Genomic DNA, 17,666 nt, shown 5'->3' with positions numbered 1-17,666 from the left:
ATCTTATTAACCAATTAAACATACTTTTATTTCTACATCTGTTTAGGGTAAAAATTACCCCAAAAGCGTGGACCAATCCCATAGAGACACGTGGCCCAATCGAAGGGCAACATATGTCCCAATCGAAAGGCGAGACGTGTCCCTTTAGGAAAATGACACGTATGCAAGCCCTACAAAGAGCACCTGAAAAAGAGAAAAAAGGGCCTCCTTACATCAAGAGGCCCAAATCCCGAGAAAGTCGCAAAACGGCGCCTGCATCAGGACACGTGCCCAAACATGATTATGCCGACAATCAAGCATGTCATTCTAGGTTAACAACCCTAAGAATGCACAATTCCCCACCCCTATAAATACCCCAATCATTTATGATGGGAGGGGTGGATTGTGACATAACATTCAATAGAGCATTAAAGCAGCTCCAACTTCTCTATACTTTCTCTCTCTAGCTTTTGAGATTTCCAGTTACTAACTTGACCATCGGAGGTGAATATTCCGGTAACGGGATATTCGTGTTTTGCAGGTGTCCAGGCCGTCTATCCGAAGAGCGTGACCAGTGTCCTAGGGGAAAATCACAAAAACACCCGAAACATTTGGCGCCGTCTGTGGGGATACTTGTCCGTTATGGCAATAGATGGTCAGACACCTAATACTGATTCGGGTCCTGGTGAGGAAGGACATGTAGAGAATCTGATTGCAACAATCAACTCTAACGATCCTCTAACTGCCTCATTTCATGAGGCCGAGGATCCTCCAGTGATTGTTGGTTCTCTCCAGCTCGCCTTGAGCAAGCTCCGAAAAGAGCTTGAGAGCAAGATACCTTCTTCTTCTAAGCCGCCACCCAGAAAAGGAGGAGAGGGCACTCAGAAGAAAACTCAAAGTAAGGCGATCGATGCTGAGGATGCCCGGAATACTCCTTTCCATCGACACGAACGTTCGCCGAGGGTGCCACATACGAACATACGCAGACCAGGCAGCCTCATAAGGAGGCAGCTGAGCCGTCTTGACGTTGGAAGGATGCAAGGGAGTACATTTGACACGAGGAAAATGTAGGTCGTTCTCTACCCTTTCCTAGAGCCAAAGAAAATTTATAAACACTCGACCAACCTAATACGAGTATATGATAAGTCAAGGGTCGAATCCAAGGGAATGAGTAGGTACAAGCTATAGCCTAGGTCAAGCTACTTCGAAGATTGCGAGAAGATGTGGTTGGTAACTAAGGTATCGAGAAAACTAGATAAATCGAGAAATTCAATATACCTAACACTAGGGATATAGGTTCCAAATGCAAGCTCAATGATTATGCTAATTGAAGGATCACTCAATTAATTCAAACATCGCAAAGGACAAACAATAGTTGCAATCAAAGGAATTCAAGGGCTATCTCCTATAAGCCAAGCTATGGTTCACTATGAGTGGCTAACTAGGAAAATCACAATCAAATTCAATCAATTAAAGCAATTCTCAAATCAAGGGTTCATGTCATTGAAATTTGCAATGCAATCTAGATTAATCTTATAGGTTGATCACTCCTAGTCTAATTAATCACATGCACAACTATGTCAACCAATTTAATTGCACCATTCAAATCAATTTAGCATCATCAACTAGCAAAAATCATCAATCAAGCATGTTTCCCCTTCTCCCTAGCAACTAATCTACTCACTAAACATGGTGAAATTAAGAAACAAAACAAATTCAATCAAATTCATATTCATTTAAAGCTTAATCAAAAGAAAATCAATCAATCAACAAATTCTAAAGCAAGGAATGTAATCTCAATCAAAATCCAAGAAACTAGAAGGAATTGCATTAAAAGTAAATCAAAGGAAAGAAATCTTACAAACATTCATTGAATTGAAGAAGGAATTTCAAGATCAAATTGAAATCTAAGATCAAATTCAAGTACAAACAAGTAAATCTTAAGCTTCTCTCTCTACTATTTATGGAAAAATTCTCTCTCTAGTACAAAATTAAGCCGTCCTCAAAAAGAAAGTCAAAAACTATAAATAAGAAAAATCGAGCCAAGGGGGCCGCATAGGCCGTGCGCACGCACAGACCCGCCGCGCGCGCGCACAGCTGGGTCTGCGCGCACGCAGCCCTGTGCCCCGCGCGCACCCTTGTGCGATGCACTAGGCTTTGGCTCCTTCGCTTGCTTGATCAAACTCCGCGCTCCCGAGCATCCCCATCATCAGTGCACTTAAGATGATGCCCGCGAACATGGCAGTCCCAAAATGTGCAAATTGACTTGATTATTCACCTACAAAACACAAATAAAACAAAGAGAAAAAGCATAGCAAGGTAAAACTAAAACTAAAATTATGAATTATGAACTAAAAATATGAAAAACTGGTAAAAACCAATTGAGAACTAAAGTGATTTAAAAAAATGGAAAATCAAATAGAACTAAGAGAATTATATGAAAATGATGAAAGAAATAAAGAAAATGAACCTAAATCTTATTCTTTTGAGCGCCATAAACGACGCTCATCAAATTCCCCCAAGCTAAACTTTTGCTCGTCCTTGAGCAAAACAAAATCAAACCCAAGGGAAAATGATGACACTACTCAAGCAAAGCAAGAAACAAGAAAATTAGAGAAGATGAGAATATACACTAACTCACTTTCATAGGAATCACGGTCAATTTTAGCAACTAAAGACAAGCCATTTAAACCCCTAGATCGCTCTAGAGGACGAGTGATGCTCTCGTAAAGGTTTCCAAAGAGGTTAACCTATAACTCTTTTTATTAAAAAGGAGGCAAAGTAAAAAGAAAAGGAAAGAAAAAGTTTAAAACCTTGAAAAGAAAAGAAATGCTTATACAAAGGCCTTTTGCACATGATCAAGGCACGAAGGATATCAAGCTTTCTAAAACAACAATGGTAAGCACGTTCTAAGATATCGAGGGTTGATTGAAACATAGGGTATGCTAAGCGTAGAGAACTAATGAGGCGCAATCCACTTTCATCCCAACCAATCTAACCGCGTTCTCCCTAATGGCTTCAAATCTTCCCTTAGTAAGCGTCTCTATGGTTCCACGAAGGAACCGGAAAAGAATAGAATTTGAGGGTTCTCGACATCTCGACCTTGCATCCTTTTTCTTTAGGCTTTAACTCATAATGCCCTCCCTCGGTGTATGACTCAACCACTAGGTCGAAAGGACTTTCCTAAAGGTTGTAACGTAAGGGAAAAAGGTTAGGGGTAGGCTTAAAATTTAGAATTTGGTGGTACACCTAGATTATGAAGCAAAGGTTGGCCACACCTCGATACAAAAACCAAGAAGTCACCAAACAAAAACAAACTAATACCCCCAAGCTTATTCAAAGCTATATCCACAAGCATATATACAAAAAGCGTAAACGCTTCTCCCCCAAGCTAAAAGGAAGCATTGTCCTCAATGCGAGAAAAGGGAAAAGAATCACATCAAACTGTTTTTTGAATTTTTGGTTTTCTCTTTTTTTTTTATGTAATTTTCATTATATCAAAGCAATTGTCCTCGCCTCTTTTAACTTTGGACGGCTTTTTCGATATTGCATTTATTATGTCCTTTCCTTTTTTAACTTTGGACGGCTTTTTCGATTAAATTCATTTTCCATTATTCACACTATATACAAAAGACGAGTATGCTTACAAATAAAACCAATTCCAACTTTATAGATCATAAACTCCAAAAGCATGACCATTTGCGTCACAAAAACCAATAATGGAACAAAAAGAAACAAAAGGTTCAAAGTTCTAAAGATGTGGCTTGAAAAGAAGGGGAATGGCTCAAATGGTTAGCAAGATGGCAAATGTAAACCCAATGATTTAAAAAGAAAGAAGAAAATCTTAGGAATGAAAAATTACCACCCCGAAAAATGGCCTTTGTCCTTCCTAGTTGGTTTGGTTTCGTGTTTGAGAATTATGAGTCAAAATTCAAGATAAGGGATGCAAAGGTGGAGGATCCACGCCACACAATCAAAAATGATGAAGGCTTGAAAAAGAGAAATCCTCACATGGTTGTAGCAAAAACTTACTAAAGGTGTCAAATCCACCAAAGGAAGCAACTCCGTCTTACCACAAACCAAAAGAATCCGGCTTCAAGTCCCCAAAAGTTCTAAATCGCTACCTTAGCATACTCTATCCTAGAATCAACCAAAGATACTCTCAAATCGTGCAAACCATTGTATTTAGGAAGAAAAATAACCAATGTGCAAGTTCAAGTGGTACTAAGTCCAAAGTAAAAGCAAAAAGATGAAGAAAGAAAAGCAATGCCTCAAAAACATTTTATTCATATTCACAAAAACAAGTTATGTTTTTATTATTATTATTATTATTATTATTATTATTATTATTATTATTATTATTTTTATTTTTATTTTTTTTTCAAAGGGATAACAAGAAAAGAAAAGAATAAGAAAAAGAGAAAAGGAAAACATGAAGGAAGATGAAAACAAAAGAAAAAGAAAAAGAAAAAGAAGAAAAGGAAAATGAAATGAAAAATAGAAAAGTATAGGAGAAGTAGAAAGCAATAAGGAAGTAATGCTAACACACATAAATCCCAATCAACAAACAAGTGAACATTCGGCCACAACGCCAATGTTCCCAAACACACTAGGGTGTTAAAAAGCAAACAACCTTGAACCATTCAACTTCTCCTAGAACTAATCCTAGACTAAGCAATCAAGAAAAGAAAAAGAAAAGAAATAGAAAGATCTCACCGGGTGCCAAAGCTATTGCACATCAAACAAGGCGAAAGATCACCTTTATGAATCGTCGAAATCCAAAGCATAAGCAATAGAGCAAGGTGAGAAATAAAAAAAAAAACTATTGTAGACACCCATTTGTGTCTCCCCAAAACCAAACTCAGTGATGAATACCTTTTGCGTCGAATGATAATCAAATGAGGTGAAGGTGTGAAAGGTCCGGTGTTGCGGTTAGTTTTTATTTAAAAATTCTTTCTTTCTGTTTTCGAAAAACAACTCTATTTTATGAAAACAGCCAATCTAGTTTAGTTTGGTCCACTACAAGGGTCCAATAATAGTGTAGTTGGATGGAGCTTGCAAAGAGATTTCCAACGATATATTATAAGCCCAATTCCGATGAATAATGAGGTAGTTATGGCCAAAATACTAAACTGGGCCCGGTTTGATCTTTACATGCGGCCCGATGATCTAGGGGAGGGCCCAATGTTAATTATTATTCCTAAATTTATTAGAATTAGTTATAGTCTTCTAGAATTCTCTGGAAGGTTCTCTTTAAGTCCTAATAGCATTAGAATTAATAATTATATTTTGATATGTTTTACTTGGAATAAAATATTATTTTATGAAAAATACGATTTCAATTTTCATACGGACTTTACGAGTCAATTTTGATTGATAAGTGGACTCCGTATTTGAAAGCGCGTAGGAATCCAGGCTGTCGCCTTGTCGCCACGCGATAGACCCTGTCGCCAAGCGACAAGGTCGGTTTTGCGGCGACAGGGTGGAGTTTTATTCCTTATCAAATTCTACCTATTTCTGGACTATTTTCTTATAAATAGGGTCTTGAACCTCCGTTTTTAATCATTCACAATCAATTATCTATTCTCATTCTACAATCAATCTATTTTCTCTATGCTCTCATCTCTTTAGCTTTTCATAAAAAAAAATTTCGCATACACGAGATCTAGAAACACCTAGCCAAGTTCGAAGTTGCCTTCGCCCTAGACGTGAAAGGTTTGATATTTCTGAGGGTTTGGTCCCTAATCACTCTTTCAATTATTTAATTTGATTGTTTGATTTTATATTTTCCTTGAGGTTACTAACGCGTGTATTTTGTTATTAGAAAAAGGCACGAGGCATCAAAGTATGTAGTCTTATTGCTCTATTCTTGTAGAAAGCATGTTTAAATTTGTTTAACTCCTAGTACCATGTTAGGATGTTATTATTGCTTTCTAGTATCATGTTTAGGATGCCTTTTACTCTTTTCTAATATCATGTTAGTATCATGTTAGGGCTAAAGCTTTGATCTTTAATGTTTAGTGACATGCTAGGACTTGTTATTAATCATGTTAGTATCATGCGTAGGATCTTGCTAATAATATTATGCTTTAACATGATTATTATTGTTATAATTATTATTATGATTATGATGATTGTTATTATGTTGCTTGATATATATTTATTTGTTATTGCTTGATCACGCCTTTTATGCATGTTTAAAGGGAATTTGTACTTGTAATCACGCTTAATAAGATAATTAATAATCTTATTTAGGGCTAATATGATTATAATTCAAGTGATTGCCAATAATAGTTTTCTTGTGCATTAAATTCAACCAACATAGATAAACAGGTTTAGGGTTAATCTGTTGTTTGCATGCTAGTCAAAAAGCGCACATGAATACGATAAGAATGAAGTAGAGGCCTATTTAGGGCAGGTTCAATCTCTTTTAGGTTGGATTTGTACCTTCATCCCCGAACCCTATTTGGTTCAAGACCTTTTGGAGTTGACGATCTCATGGATCGTTAAGGGGTGTAATCTTCACCTTGTGAACGGTTTACAAGTTCCTAAAACTTGTTGGCGACTCTTTTGCTCTAGCTTCCTTCCCTTTGGATGCCACCATGCTTAAGTGTATGATCACAGTGGGGTTCAAGCTTGGGGTTAATGCTTGAAATATTCCCTACAGTTTTTGGCGACTCCATTGGGGAGGATTTCTATTTTAATTCCTAAAATTTATTTTGGCAATGATTTAGAATGAGTGGATGAGACTCGAAAAGTTCTAAGTATTTCATGTGCGTAATTTTGATTGGCATTATTGTCATATGCATAAAAAAGGTCCTCATTGGATAGACCATCCAAAATGAGTAAAAAACATAGGATTTTTACACGTAGGAAATTTGAGAAATATCTTTCACAACTAGAATTGAAATAACGCTGCGAAATCTGGAAAATTCTAAGAACGTAGACACCTGATGAGGCATGTAGGAACTGGCGTCTAGAAAACAGGGCTTGTCACCTGTAAAGTGCTTTTGTCGCCTGGCGACAGTTCTGTCGCTTGGCGACAGGGGTACTTTTGCGGCGACAGTCCCTGTAGTCTGGCGCCAAGTTCTTCCAATACCGAGCCAGAACTCTGCCTTTTTGTTTTGACCATTTCTAGCACTGTTGGCTCGATTCTACTTCCTGATTGAGTTTTTCTCACTTTTTTGAAACCCATATGTGTTCTACATATGGACATAACCCTTTGGGGGTTCACGCTCCATCTACCCAATTGAACGCTCCTGGCAACGACGGGTACATCCGAGTTTGTGAATCCACCAAACCGTGGAAGCAAGTTTTTAACTTGCGGGGTCCCATCCATACGCGCCAACCCTTCCAAAGGTAAGGCTTCCGTGCGATGCATCCGGACTCATAACCATGGACCCTCTTTGACTAACCCATATCCTTGAACTTTAGAGAACTAGAGCCATGGTTAGGTTGCAAACTCATTGCATCATATTGTGACTATTTGAACTATTTGTGCATTCTTTGCTTGTGCATACCCTATATGTGCTAACCGTTTGTTTGACTTGTGTTTAAGTCTAAATAAACTAATTAATGACTAAAAAGGACTTTGTCTAACTAATTAATTAATTAATTTGACTAATTAAAGACTAATAAAATAATTAATCTGACTTAGTACGACTGTAGGCATGTCCCCTTAGAGTAAAATTACTGGAAATAGTCCTTGATTAATGTTCCAGAAATGGCGCAGGAGTTTGGGCTGTGGCGCCGCAGTTTACTGCTTGTCGCCTGACAACAAATTTGTCGTCTGGCAACAAGCTTCAAAATGTGGCGACAGTTTTGTTGTTCCAGCGACAGTCCTGATTCTTACTCGAGTCATCACGACGAGTCTAATTAACCAGTCTGCTAATCAGTTTAACCAATTTGTTAATGGCTTTAGCCATGTTTAAGTCCTTAATTGAGTCTAGGCACTTAGTCCCATGGTCATACATAAGAGTCAAAGCATGTCACTTGCACTCACTTATAAAGCACACACTTAACATGTATGTCACACCTTGACCATGTCTAGAGAGTATTGAATGCGTATTTTCCGTCATTTTTTTAGGGGGGTAAGTCGGATATTAATCCTCCAATTAAACCACTTGTTTGAATCCATTCCCAAAAATATGCACCCTATTTTTTCTTTTTTTAAAACCATAAAATCAAAGTCAACTTGAGTCAAGTCATTAAAACAAATATGGTTTAATCTACAGCGCGTGGTTAAGAAAGGAAGGGCGTTTAATCAAGGATAACACTTTCGTTCAAATCTCACTTTTTGATAAGCCAATCGGTCGAAAAAGGAAAGCTAAGAAGATAATGACAAGTCAGGAAGAAGTCAACGAGCTCAAGGGAAAGGTGGCTAACATGGCTGAAATGTTGAAGAATCTGACTCTTCAAATCAATGACCCTATAAGACAACAACAAATGGAGCTCATCTAGGAAAGTTTGAGCAGATCGACTATCCAATGACTATAGATTGCAGGGCATTAGCTCACAAGGGGTCTCGGTGGACAAGGATCTTCTTCCGCAGAAGTTCAATGCCAATGACATCCTGAAATTCAAGGCAATGGATAACCCTTATTTTCATTTAAGAGCCTTCGAAAATGTAATGAATATTAAGGGAATAGATAAGAAAGCTTTTCATTATGTGTTTTCTCTATCTTTAGAAACCGTTTGTCAGCAATGGTACTTTTCTCTTGATAAAGAGAAAACCTCTAGTTGGGAGTCAATTGTAAACGCTTTCATTGATAGATATAAATGCAATATTCAAGTTGAAACTGATCATAGGGAACTTGAAATACTCAAGCAGAAAGAGAATGAAGGCTTTACTTCTTTCTTTAATAAATGGAGGGAAACTTCTGCAAAGATGGTTGAGGTGCCTAGTGAGAAAGAATCGGTGAGAATGTTCATCAAAAACCTCCAAGAAAAATATTCTAAGCATCTCAAATACCAAAATAACTTGCACACTTTCAAGGCTGTCTATGACAATGGTATCAATATTGAAGACGACCTAGCTTAACAAAAAGCTGCTAACAACAGTAACTCTAATAGTGGCTGGAAAGGCAAGAAGAACGACAATCCTTCTTCTTCCAAAACCACCCACTCAAATAATGTTAGTACCTTTAATTTGAATGAAGTCCTCGCCATGAATAATCAAGGACAAAAGAAACCATTTAGGAGGAACTTTACCCCTATTGGTATGAGTTATGACACCGCATTCGATCGCTTACATGCAAAAGGTTTTATAACTCCCATTGGATCGTTTGGGGACCCACCTGTCGAAAAGAGAACGGCTAGCTGGAACCCCAATGCACATTGCAAGTATCATCAGGGTAGGGGCCATCTCACAGAAAATTGTTGGAAGCTAAAGGAAGCGATCCAAGATTTAATTGATAACAACAAACTTCCATTGCCCCCTGCAAGCAAGAAGCCAAGTATCAATAATGCACCACAGTCGGATTCCTTGGCTATTTTCGATAAGGAAAATCAGGTTGACCCCTCGAACCTCATTAAACTTGTCGAAGCTATTGAAGAAGAGGAGGAAATCTTCAAAGATGCCGAAGATCATTTTCCTTGTGGACAAGAACCTGCGACTAAACAAGAAGTGTGTATCCTTATTTAGGTTGTGTTGGAAGCAAGAGAATTATTACGCGAGGCCATGGAGGTTGTAAAGGAACGAAACGAATTACTCAAAAGTAGACCTCTACCTAAAGAGAAGAAATCATTCTCCCTCCAAGTAATTGACACACCCTAAAGGAGCAATAGGCCATACACTCCAATTGGAACTTCTTATGCAAATATGTTCAAAATGCTCTCCGAGAATGGTAAAATTCAACCTCTCGAACCGAGACCATTTGAATCACTAAAAAGGACAGATAGGTAATACTGTCCATATCATTAATCGGGAGGACATACTATAGAAAATTGTTTCAAGTTCAAAGACTTGGTCCAAAGATTGATTGATAACAAGAAACTAGTTCAAATCCCACAAGAACAAGATGCTACCATTAATGGGGTTTGGGATAGTGATGACGAGGATGTCTACCTCAAGGACGTCGAAGAAACTCCACTTTCGACAATATATCCAGTAGGTGACATTTGGGATGAAGAGGATTCACTTATAGATGTCCTCACAAGATCCGGGAGAATGCAACCTCCCATTACTACACAACCTATTCCTACTACTCAGCAAGTTCTCATACCAATCATAGAAGACAACGATGTTGTCAAACAATTAAAAAAGACTAAGGTCGAAATGAACGTATGGAAACTTCTAGCTACATCCCGAGAACATAGAATTGCGGTCATGGATGCCTTAGCTAAAGTAGGGATAGAATCGGACACCACTCTTGAGGGTTTGGCTAACTTCCTCACGAGTGATCTCCCAAGTCCCACTAATTTGATCACTTTTTCCGACAAAGATCTACCGCCGGAAGGTGACAAACACAACAAAGCTCTCAACCTCACAGTAATTTGCAAGAGAATGAACGTCCCTATGAATCTTGTAGATAATGGATCAGCAATTAACGTGTGACCACTTAGAACTGCAAGGATTTTAGGGATAAGAGATGAAGATTTATCTCCATCAACACAAGGAATAAGAGCCTACGATAACTCACGTCGCCAATCATTACGCACAATTACCATGAACATAACGACGGGAGTAATTGAGCATGCCACCACATTCCAAGTAGTGGATATTAAGGCTTCGTTCAAATTACTGTCGGGAAGCCCTTGGCTTCATGACCTAAAGGCCATCCCTTCATCTCTTCACCAACAAGTGAAAGCCATAGTTGGAGGAGAACCAATTACAATCGATGCTTCACCCATGAGGATCAAAACAGTAGAAAATCCACTAATCAATGTGGAGCACGATGAGAATGACGAAGATTTGTGGGGCTTTAATGAAGAGGTCTCCTTAATTGAGGAAGATGAAAGGACCCCTCTTCGCTATGACCTCTACTCCAACATGATAACCAATGCTATCCTGAGAAAACAAGGACACTTCCCTGGAATGACTCTAGGAAAGAAGAAAGGGATAGCAAAACCGATGGGACTACCTGGCCTCCCTAAATTAGATACTTTCGGACTTGGTTTCGAACCGACTCTCGAAGATCTAAAGCGAGCCCAGGAAAAGTCAAAAGCACGTAGAAATGCTCGCGCACAAAAGAAAGCAATCCCAATGGATCAATACCCTCTTACTTTAAATGGACAGTTCATAAGAGAGGGAGAAGATTATCCATGTTATGAATTTCCAGAACCCTTTGTTGTAAACGGCATAAGACAACCTGGGTTCGAAATATTTCTGGATTGCTGCTTTCTAGATGAAATCCCAACTCCTATCCATAAAGAAAAAGCACCCCCATGCTTTGACTTTAATGTCATGCGACTTCTCTTTGGGCAAGAAAATGGTGAGCCAAGATATATAGAGGATAACTCTTCACTCATTCAAACAGTCCTACAAAGCGAGAACTTTGATCTTTCCAAGCTCATCACTCCAGCAGAGGATTTAGTGCGAGGATGGCGCAAGATAGTGAAAGTGACTACTGCAAGCGGAAAGAAGATCTCAATAACTACAGGACAAGGGCCAATGTTCGAATAATCGTCTGAGTCAGAGTTTGAGTCAAAGTCTTCCCCTATCGAGTCATCTAAGTCTCTAGCACCTCCCTCTAATTCTTCTATTTCATCATCTACTCCTAGGATAGTTAGCAATCAAGTCCCCACGGACATTTCTTTATTCGATGTAATGATTTCTGAGTTTAATAATATGTCTTCTTCCCCTTATTTCTCGTGTCTTTCTTTAACTCAAGATGACGAGTATTGCTTAACTAACGATGAAAATGACAAAGAAATTATTAAAGCAATGGAAACACTTGAAAATAAGACCTCAATAATTGAAGACACTGAAACGGTTGATATCTCAAACGATCCGACCATTAAAAGAGAAGTTAAAATCAGACTCACGCTAAACAAGGATGAAAGAACCGATTAAAGAATTCATCGATGTATTCGCATGGTCATATGAAGATATGCCAGGCATTAATAGAGAAATAGCTCAACACACTATACCACTAATCCCAGGAATGAAACCTGTAAAGCAAAAGTTGCGTCGAATGAAACCCGACGTAGCTCTTAAAATAAAAGAAGAAGTACAAAAACAAATAACTGCAGGTTTTATCAGGGTATCCAAATACCCCGAATGGGTTGCAAATGTAGTCCCAGTTCCAAAAAAGGATGGTAGGGTTCGAATGTGTGTCAACTATCGAGATCTAAATAAGGCAAGTCCAAAGGACGACTTCCCTTTACCACACATCGATATTTTGGTAGATAATACAGCAAATCACGCACTTCTCTCATTCATGGATGGATACGCAGGGCACAACCAGATTCTCATGGCCAAAGAAGACATTGAGAAAACAACATTCATAACACCTTGGGGTGCTTACTGTTACACGGTAATGCCATCCGGGTTGAAAAACGCGGGTGCCACTTATCAACGAGCAGCAACTGTCCTACTCCATGACATGATGCACAAAGAAGTCGAAGTATATGTGGACGACATGATTGTGAAATCTAAAGACCGTCCAGGACATCAAGTAGCCTTGAGAAAATTCTTCGAGAGGCTAAGAAAATACAACATGAGGTTGAATCCATCCAAATGTGCTTTTGGAGTAACCTCAGGCAAACTCTTGGGATATGTCATAAGCTCTAGAGGAATAGAGATAGACCCAACCAAGATCAAAGCAATCATGTCAATGCCACCGCCCAAAATCGAGAAGCAAATTCGAGGATTTATTGGCCGGTTGCAATATATAAGTAGGTTCATATCTAAGCTAACAACAATATGTGAACCGATATTCAAGAAGCTTAAGAAAAACGTGCCAGTAATATGGGACGACGAGTGTCAAAAAGCCTTTGAGAAGATCAAAGTCTATCTCGCCAATCCTCCCGTATTAGCCCCAGCGCTTCCAGGAATTCTTCTAAGGTTGTACTTAACAGTCACCAAAGAAACAATGGGAGCTATGCTCGCACAAGAGGTAGACGGAAAAGAAAACACTATCTACTATCTAAGCAAAAAATGCTCGAATATGAAGCACGCTATACACCACTTGAGAAATTGTGCCTCGCATTGGTGTGGGCCACAACCAAGTTAAGACATTACATGCTTGTTCACACAGTCTTCGTAGTGTCACGAATGGATCCTCTCAAGTACTTATTCGAGAAATCCACGCTTAACGGACGCATCTCAAGGTGGATAGTCAACCTAGCCCAGTTTGATGTAAGATTCATGCCTCAAAATGCTATCAAAGGATCGGTAGTCTCGGACTTCTTAGCGGACTTTCCAACAGAAGATTCGACACCAATACATGACAATGAATTTCTAGATGAAGACTTGATGGTCACGGAAGATGATACTTGGACTTTATACTTCGATGGAGCCTCGAACCAAAAGGGATGTGGTGTAGGAGTCCTATTAGTATCACTTAAAGAGGAGCATGTTCCAATTTCAATAAAATTAGATTTCGACGTTACCAACAACGCTGCAAAATATGAAGCATGCGTGGTAGGCCTCGAAACAGCTTTAGCATTGGGTGTAAAGAAACTTCGAATATTCGGAGATTCTTCTTTGATCATCAACCAAATCTCCAAAAGATGGAAAGTAAGGAGCGAAAGCTTAGCCCCTTACCAAACCTATCTCGAAACTCTCACCGATCAACTGGAAAAGGTAGAATACACATGCCTTGGCACGACTAGCCTCAATGGTTAGGATTCCTAAGGAAATTGAGCAAATGCCTCTAACTATAGAGAAAAGACACAAACCAGCATACATTCAAGCTATAGAGGATGATGAAACAATCCATGAAGAAGAAGAAGAAGAAGAACCATGATATACTGATATACTCAATTATGTCACCAAAGGAGAATACCCTCCTCATGCTGACAAAAGAGCAAAACGAGATTTAAGACTTTTGGCTTCCCAATACGTACTCATAAATGATGAGTTACACAAAAGGGTACCTAAAGGTCGAGCCCTATTATGTGTAGGCAAGACGGACGCTCAAAGAACTATGAGAATAGTCCACGAAGGAGTATGTGGAACACATGTTAATGGCAAAATGCTAGTCCAAAAGATAATGTGAGAAGGATATTATTGGACTACCATGAATAAAGACTGTCATCAATATGTAAAAAAATGCCCTAAGTGCCAGATTTATGCAAAAACTTGCAACATATTCCTCCATCTTTCCTCTACACCTACACCTCACCATGGCCATTCTCAACATGGGGAATCGATATAATCGGAAAAATCCCACCTCCTGGAACAGGAGGTCACGAGTACATCTTGGTAGCAATCGATTACTTCACAAAGTGGGTCGAAGCACAATCATATGCTAAACTCACTGCAAAACATGTAGCACTCTTTATCGAAAGGAACATAATTTGTCGATACGGAGTCCCACATGAGATGATAAGTGATAATGGAACTCACTTTCAAGCCGAATGCGAAGAATTGTTACAAAAGTATGGTATTCAACATCACCATTCTTCCCCTCATAGACCTCAAGCAAATGGAGCAGTTGAGGCATCTAACAAAAATTTAAGAACTATCATCGAGAAAATGACAGAAAATTACAAGGATTGGCCTGACAAACTCCATTTTGCACTTTGGGGTTATCGCACGTCAATTCGAACGTCAACAGGAAACACGTCATTCGCCCTAGTCTATGGAATGGATGCCGTGCACCCTGTAGAGCTAGAAATACCTTCTCTACGCATTGCGTTAGAAAGTAAACTCGATGAAGTTGAATGGAGTAGAGCACGGTATGAAGAGTTAATTCTACTTGACGAGAAACGACTAAAAGCTCTACATCATACCCAATGCTACCAAACTCGTATGGCTAGACACTTCAACAAGAAGGTCAAGACAAGAAACATCAAGGTTGGAGACTTGGTACTAAAAGCACTAAGGAAAAATGTTTTGGATCCAAGAGGCAAATTCAGGCCCAACTGGTCCGGACCATACATTGTCAAAACAATCTTGTCAGGAGGTGCAGTTCAATTAACTAACATGGACGGCAATGAATTCTCAAGCATGACCAATCTTGACCAACTTAAGAAGTACTACCCATAATTACTTGAGTAGGACATTCAAGAGAGCTACGTTTGGCCTGATTCCTTAAGAAAGGATACGTAGGCAACCCTTCAAAGGGTGCGGCCACTTTAATTATCAAGCATTTCGTGTCCCACCATTGACAAAAGCATTAAAAAAAAAGAGAGACCTTGTCGCCAGGCGACAAGTCGAAAAGTCTGGCGACAGACTCGTATGAGCAGCGCCAATTTTCTGCGAACTTCTGGACAACTTTGGTGCATTCTGGAATTTTTTTCGACTTCCGTACTTGAATAAATTTTTTCGGAACAAATATTTTAAGTTGTTTTCATTGCTTTAATGTAAAGTTAATTTAATTAAAAAGCTGAAATTTCATTAGTAAATAAAGAATTACATTATTGATGGAATTTAAATAAAGCTTAAAAAATTAAAATCAACTTAAAATTGTCTAATAAATTGAAGGAAAAGCAATACTCTCTAATCTTTCTTTTCTTTCTTAATCCTTTTCCAATTCTTGTCAGAAGATTCCTCTTCATCCATCACTTTTGCTAAGAGACATCCATTAGAGGCTCTACATTCGATTTTAGTATGGATAGTCTCTCCCACAGCTAAAACTCTATGCTTTTTCTCTACCCAAACCTTCTTTTCTGTAGAGTCCACCTTTCTTTTCCCTTTGTATTTTTTAGCACTCTTCTTCTTAGGCATCACAGGAGTCTTAAACTCAACTCTTTCACCTAGGCGTTCCTTAACAGGAAATTTCTTGTCACCAAGGGGAGTCTTCACATTGCTCTTCTCTACTTTGGCTCGGTCCTTTTGAGATCTACCAGTCAACCATTGCTTCACATCATTGGACAAAGAAGGTGGAACTTTTTGGGTAATCACTTCCCATAAAGGCCTAGCACACCAATACTTGTCAAATGTTTCAACTTCTTGTGAAACAGGGAATTCATAAGGGCGACGAAGATCTCCCGTAGGAATGGTTTGCGCAATCCCATATTGCCTCTTTACTCTATAGGGATAATAAAAAGGTCAATTTTGACAAACTAGGAAGATGGCAAAAGGGTTGGCTATTACAACCAATCATCTTTTCAAGCTTCCACCAGGGAACGACCCATTTAATGGAGAAGTCACAACAGGCAAAAACTTTGCCCCATTCACGGCGACCCATCTTCAAGGAGAAACGTTTCTTTCGCCAAACAAAGCAATTGGGGGTATATTTGTCAATATTATCAGGAGGACTAATTAATTCTAGTCTCTCCATGAGCCACATCTGTAAAAATCAATGCACATATCAGTATTGCTATACCAAATTATGTTTTTAATTTCCGTAATTAAGAATATTATTTTTCTACCTGTAATAAAATTGGAGAGCCTCGAAGAGGTGCTTCTGGATTCTTTTTCAATTCATCAAGACTAAGCATAGTCTCTCCAACGATTAATGGCATTGGATTTCTCCCAGATTCAAATTGTTCTAGCACAGATATTATAATTGCTTGACCATCATTATTTTTACCATTAGTAAGAAAATATTGGCTAAGCATGCAAAAGAGGAAAGCTCTTCTCCTATAAACATGAAAAGATTCAGAGCGTGGTCTATCAAAATAAAAACGTGCAAATTCTTTTAAATCAACATTATTACCATGCACTATGTTTTTTAGATCTTTACCCCTAAGGTCAAGAAAACGCTCATAATCTTTGAAATAATACTCACCCACCCTAGGCATTACGACAAGATTTAGTGAAGGAAAGCCTAGAATGGCACCAAACTCTTCCGGTAAAGGGCAAATTTCATCATAGCCTAATCTAAAACAATGAGTATTAGGATCCCAATATTCTAAGGCGGTATGAATGAAGTCTATATCAAGATCTACCCCCTTTATGCCATAAATACCCCCCATATGGAAAAAGTCAAGTTCTTTTCTCTCCTTAGAAGTTAAAGAACGACACCACTCACGAGTGAAATCACAAAAACTCTTCTTAATTAAAGCCATGATTAATTTTGAGTTAATCTGTTCGAATTATACAGAAATCGTCAGATTTGGGGGCTATTTATAAACAATTTTTTGGCAGATTTCGAATTCTGCAAGGATTTGGAAAAATAAGTCTGTCGCCAAACGACAAGCTTGTCGCGTGGCGACAAATCTTGTCGCCTGGTGACAAAAGGATACGCGTGGCGACAACGCGTCTGAGCCAACGACAATTACGCGTTATGCAAACCGCGTTTTTCTGACTTCGGTTCGACTTTGATTTTGCACATTACACCCCGTTATTCAACACCCTCATATACAAGTCCAATCCATATTGCTTTTTGATTAAATTGAGCTTAGGCTTATTTTAGTCGAAATCATTTTATTTTTCATTTTTTTTCTTTTGGGGGAGAAAAAAATAAACACAGGTACAAACTATGGTGCCGGAGGCTGTAGATGATGAGGTACGCCCATCATATCAAAGAATGCTGTAGTCCGGGGTGTATGCCCCTCACCATCCCCTAATCCACCAGTCGGCGGAAACCTCAGCTCAGGGCCAGTCCACCAAGGCTCACCAATCGACAACGGCT

This window comes from Chenopodium album, chromosome 15, assembly GCF_948465745.1.
Source record: "Chenopodium album chromosome 15, dcCheAlbu1.1, whole genome shotgun sequence".
Classification (NCBI taxonomy): Eukaryota; Viridiplantae; Streptophyta; class Magnoliopsida; order Caryophyllales; family Amaranthaceae; genus Chenopodium; species Chenopodium album.
The sequence above is the reverse complement of the archived record's forward strand: the minus strand, read 5'-3'. Positions refer to the sequence as shown.